At 40.0% G+C, this 6,085-nt stretch overlaps 1 non-coding gene across 1 annotated transcript; it reads left to right on the top strand.

Annotated features, from left to right (window-relative positions):
• Nucleotides 1-1,392: 1,392 nt before the first annotated feature.
• On the top strand, nt 1,393-1,589 carry LOC126254356 (U2 spliceosomal RNA). The gene has a single exon (XR_007546057.1). It is a non-coding gene; the product is annotated as a U2 spliceosomal RNA (small nuclear RNA).
• Nucleotides 1,590-6,085: the final 4,496 nt, after the last annotated feature.

Genomic DNA, 6,085 nt, shown 5'->3' with positions numbered 1-6,085 from the left:
GGATTTTCATTTATAGTGTGCGCATTCACGATCTGCGTGTTTACACTAGAAAGGTAAACTTTAGATACGCCTGTTGTACCAGGAAATATACGCCACCGTCCGTCTCCACTTAATGTTCCATCCGGTCCTTTGCATCTTTCTCGGAATAACATACCAGAAAATTAGCGGTATAGTAATCAAAATGTACGAAAGGCAAACTGTCCCACATAATGAGAAACCTTAGTTTTCGTGGAAGTAATGACGCTTATTTCTACGGAACTGAATAATTAAGTTTAGTTCACTCATTTGACAAGATCCTTTTCCCGTTTGCTATTTATCAGCTCTACGACATAACGCAAGGCTTTCGCAAAAGCGTAATACGATCAGTTTTTTACCACTATTGAAATTTCCCGGACTACTGTTGTGTTCGAATGGATCTTCTTATTGGACGAAACGATTCGGGAGAAATATCCGAGATCTAATAACGGAGACATTTTTGGTTTTGAAAATTTACATGTTATAATATAGTCTATATACAGAAAGTCCATCGCCAGCAACCATTGCACATAACCGATTTCATAATATCGCGAGTCCTCAGACTTTCGTACCTTTCAGTCGACAACTAGTATGACAGGAGTCAGTTTGGCCTTTACCTCGGTCACAGACGTACTTTCCGTCGTTACCATGGATTCAGTTTGCTGATAATTGCATACGCTTTTGTCGTAATCATGTTGCCTGGTAATCCTTGTTTACTTCTCAGAAATCAGAAAAGTTTCCTCTGGCGCCTGGGAAAACCCATGTCATTCATGAAACTGAAACCAGCACACTAAAATTCGACTTTCTCTAGGGGACAAATCTGTACTTGATTTAAGGAGATCCAGCAGTCCTCAATTATAACCGACAAAGAGGCCGTCCACCAGTGAATGGAATAGTTCTATCTTTTACGTGGGCAATCTACGTAAATGTCTGATGTGGTTTCTATGATAACTTATCATTTCTTCATAGCGACTGTCTCTTCAGCTACAATTAATGAACTTAAAAGAACTCGCAGAATTAAATTCCAGTTACCATAAGTAAGGGCGTAATGGTCATTCTGGCACAGGCCTAATGTATTAAAGATGACGAAACTTCCCTCCTACCCTTCCCCTTGCCCTCTGGTATAGATGTTATATCAAATTAATTGACTGATTAATTAAATTCATTGGTTAACTACTCAATTACTCCATATGGCTCATGATGGAGTGCTAAGAGCACCTCGAATTTCTCAAGCGGAATGTACATGTCTCCCTTTTATGCAAATTATTTTCGAAGACAGCAGAAATCAGAGCAATTACGTGTTTTCACATCGTTAAAGTACCGTTACTTGTTGATTCTTCGTGTGATAATCCTGTACAACGATATGTCATAGGCTATATTTCTTCCAAGTATTCTCTCATCCAGTAAAAAAAAAAAATATCTGTTCATATCAGCTTAATATCTTTTATGTCTTGCTTTACAAGACTAGAATATTAAACTCATTTTTGGCTCGTGACTTAGTGCAAAGAGCATGCTCTACCCCTGCCACAGGTTGCTTCCTCACTTTTGAACTGTCTTAAGGTAGCCAAATGCCTCGTCACCTGCAAAGTCTCTTAAGGTAGCCAAATATCAACACAGAGGAGTTGTAAATATCGTCTTAATTCTATCTGCTACCTTATAAATTCGTTAATACAGCTGATTTTATTACAAAGGTAATCTCCTTGTGTAGGTGGGAGGTTGAAATTTCGTTAAAAATTCTTACCGAAAGTGAAAATGCCCACCACTCCAACTTGCAAATCATATCCATGGCATTATTGCCCTTTCTTCCACCTGCCCAGAAGTACATCATTGATATCAAATTGATGGACTATTAATTAAACTAATCATCAGAATCCCTTTGCATGTTGAATAATTTTTCCCTACAGTTGGATTACACTCGCAAGGCAAACATTATGGACGCTACTATAATGTCACTCAGGGGCTTCCCACAGGCTAGGTACTCATTTCTCCCTATACCAAAATTGGTGGAGACTGTCATCAGATAGCTGAAGGTATCCGACGCTAGTTATGTTCTCTCATTCTCTAGCCCTGTCATGCTGGTGGAAGTAAGCCATTTAGAATTCTGGTATACTGCTCCCAGGCCAGTCCTGCAGAGACCTGTCGGATCTGGGGGTGGTAGGATGTTTCACTCTCTTCTCCACCCCTGTGACGCCTCCACCCCCTTCCCAACTGCGCCACCAAGTCGCTTGCAAACAGGTGCCCCGGTCGCGAACTTGCACATCACGGCTGTTTCGATCCTGGCAGACAAGCCATGCTGGAGATCTGTCAATGATTTAAGACTGGCCTATCCTTCTCAGAAAGACTGGGACCTTAAGTGTCGCTGGGGTTGTAAGTAGGCTGTTTAGGTTTTTTTTGGTAACGCCACCTCTGTATGAAAATCACTGGCTGTTCTGTGTGCAGTCTGTGGCTGCTTTGCATTGTTGTAATACTCGACATTGTAGTGTTAGGCAGCTGGCTGGGAACAGCGCGTAGCGTTGCGCAGTTGGAGGTGAGCCGCCAGCAGTGGTGGATGTGGGGAGAGAGAGTGCGGAGTTTTGAAATTTGTCATGAAATATATATGATGATATCAAGGTAAATACATTGTTTGTTCTCTATTAATATCTTTCATTTGCTAACTATCCCTATCAGTAGTTAGTGCCTTCCATAGTTTGAATCTTTTATTTAGCTGGCAGTAGTGGCGCTTGCTCTATTGCAGTAGTGGGAGTAACCAAGATTTTTGTGAGGTAAGTGATTTGTGAAACGTATAGTTTAATGTTAGTCAGGGCCTTTCTTTTGTAGGGATTATTGAAAGTCAGATTGCGTTGCGCTAACAAAATATTGTGTGTCAGGTTAAGCACAGTCCTGTATAAATTGTTCAAAGGGGACGTTTCATATGTCAACCCTTAGCCTAGGATACCTCACTGTAATCTTCTGATTTTTTCTTGTAGTTTGTGTAATTAGTGTAGCTTTTGTTTATTGCTAGCGCGTAATTGTAGAGAGAATCTCCTTTGTAGTTGCAGTGTTTCATTGTTGTACAGTAAAACAGGTGTGGCACGCATGTAGATTTGCACCAAGTATTTCGCAGCTGCAATTAACTAGATATTATTTTCAGTGCTATGTTAATGTGTTCCCCTATTTTTGCTCTTCAAATTGTGTTTTTCTGTGTTGTCGTGTGAAATACTGTGACAATAATGGCGTGTGAAAAACGTAATACTAGGCTCCAAAGTAAACTGAGAAATGACAGTGAAAACGAAAGCAGAGTGTTAGCGCCACCGAGTAATGAATTAACTGATGTTCAAAGTAGTAATTTGGTAATTGTGCATAGGGAAATGGAGCGGGCGGCAAACAATGGCGTGGACAGTGAAACAATTAATGAAGAGGGAAGCATTATCGATCGATCGGTCGGAAACAGCTCGCCTCAGGAATCGGTAATGGCAGGACACAATTTTGCAAATATTGTAGACTCAGGTTTAGGGTTCTCACCGTTTTCTCAAATGAGTCAAGACACATTTTCTGCTCGTCAAAATGTAAATGTTGCCGGTGCAAATGCAGTGCCGAAAAGCATAGAGGAACCGATTCCAGACACTAACACATTATTATTGCAATTAATGCAGCAAATGAAACAAAATCAGAGACAAACACAGCAACAGTTAGACACAATGGAACAAAATCTTCAAAAGTTAGACGCAATGGAACAAAATCTTCAAAAGTTAGACTCATTGGAGCAAACTCTTGAACAAACACGTGAGGATTTAACTACTGAGTTACATCACATTGAATCGAAATATCAAAAAGTCTGTAATGACGTAAAAACACAAATTTATGAGCATTTCCAACCTATTATTTCGCGTCATGAAAATGCACTACAGAATCACGAAGCAGCCATAAAACAACTGCAAACTACTGTTCATGAAAATCATGAGACCTTACAAGCTAAATTTGACTCAGTTGCATCTACCGATTCGGTTACGCAACTTGCAAAATCTCAGGAAAACTTGAAGGACACAGTAGATTCGATTTCAACACAAATGGACACTCTGAAACTTGGTTCAGAAAAACACACTGACGAAATGTATTCACTATCGGAGAAAGTAGCCGAACTTTCGGATCAGGTCACTAACTTATCTACAAAGGTAGATGATAATCTGAATGACACAAAACCGGTAGTCTTTAATGACATAGAAGAGTGCGAACAAATTAGGAAATTCAATCAAAATCAAATCAATATACAGTACAAAAGAGAAATCCGGGAAGTACAAGATCAGTTGGCACAAGTAATACAAAAATTACAAATTTCAGAGGACACTCGCGCTCCAACACGGGAAGAGGGACTTAGAAATACGGAAAAGACGCAAAATAATAACACAGGGCATTTCGGAAGTTATGAAAGAAACTGGCAATGTGCACCGAATTTTGAGATGGAACGGCCGACACGACCTAACAATGACCGACATGCGACTTGCCGACATGATGATTTTGACTATAAGCTGTTCATTACTACACGTAAATTCAAAACATTTAAGAATTCTGGCAACGACATTCATCCACAAGCATGGCTCCATCAATTCTCTCATTGTTTTCCTCCCAACTGGTCGTTAGAACACAGATTAGAATTTATGTGTGGCTACTTAGAGAATGAACCAGCTGTAAGAATGCGATCGGTCATTCACGATTGCCACAGTGAAGGAGAATTTTACCATGCCTTCCTCTCAGCATATTGGTCTCAAGCTACACAAGACCGAGTAAAACATGGCATCATAATGATGAAACATTTCGAACAATCTGAATTCTCCAGTCTTGTGAAATATTTTGAAGACATGTTGCACAAGAATCAGTACCTGTCAAACCCATACAGCCCCTCAGAACTCATCCGCATTTGCTTAATCAAATTACCTGAACATTTACGACATATTATTTTGGCAGGACGTTGCAAAGACGACATTGAAGCTTTTCAGGGACTCTTACAAGAATTAGAAATTGACACTGACAATCGCGGAAATCGCGGAACGCGAAAACAGGAACACAACAATTACAGGTCACATCCGTCACAATTCCGCGATGAAAGAAATAATAACTGGACACGACAAGGCTATTCTCACAACACAAATCGTGACCAAAACAGACACCACCCTTATGACAACCGCTGGCAGAATAATAGTTACAGAGAAAGATCGCATTTCCGTAGTAATGAATATGACAGAGATAACCATAGAAACAGACAATATGGGTACCAAAACAATTATTATCAAGGGAGGCAGAATAACTTCAGACGCAACAGTTCGACGCACAGTTACGATTCAGGGAGAAATTCTCCACCATGTGACGGACAAGGAAGAAACTACGGAACCTACCGACATGACGACAGACGATATATTCGTAACGACAGACCTGAATTGCATCAGAACTGGCGGGATTTAAACACGGCAGGGCCTTCTCGGCAAGGTGAATTTGTAGAAGTTAGGTCTCCTAATCCCAATTACGACGCGCGCCAACAAAGAAACAGACAATGACCCGCACAGCAGGCAGCCGCGTGCGCCCGCTGGCTCAGACAAAAATAACATAGACGCTAACCTTGAGAAAAATTCCAGTATTCTTTACCGACGTATACCGCATGATGATTGCGTTGAAGTTGAAACTCTGCGTTCTAGGAAGAGTAAAGGTTTACACCACATTTCACATGTAAAACCGTTTATAGAAAGATAATCTGCTTTTTAACTTTGTCTTTGCCATATAACTTTTCACTTTACATTGCTAGTAAGCTTTGTCAGACTTAGAATCTGTTAACATACAACAATGTTTGAAGTCAAATATCCAGTCTAGAACATAGGGAACATTTTTAAACAGAAATTACGAATGCATTGTTATTGTGAACAGACGACACAGTGTTATTGTGTGTGTGCATTCTTGCTTGTTTGTTGCACGATTATGTAACGACTATAAGGCTCACATACTTAGAACATTTACCAGTACTGTTAATGAGATTTTAATGCTACATTTTGGTTTATTTGAAAATACATTCTGAAATTAATGTGCTTTCTGAGAGATACCAGAT

This window comes from Schistocerca nitens, chromosome 4 (assembly GCF_023898315.1).
Source record: "Schistocerca nitens isolate TAMUIC-IGC-003100 chromosome 4, iqSchNite1.1, whole genome shotgun sequence".
Lineage (NCBI taxonomy): Eukaryota > Metazoa > Arthropoda > Insecta > Orthoptera > Acrididae > Schistocerca > Schistocerca nitens.
This window is presented reverse-complemented; position numbering and strand designations above follow the sequence as displayed.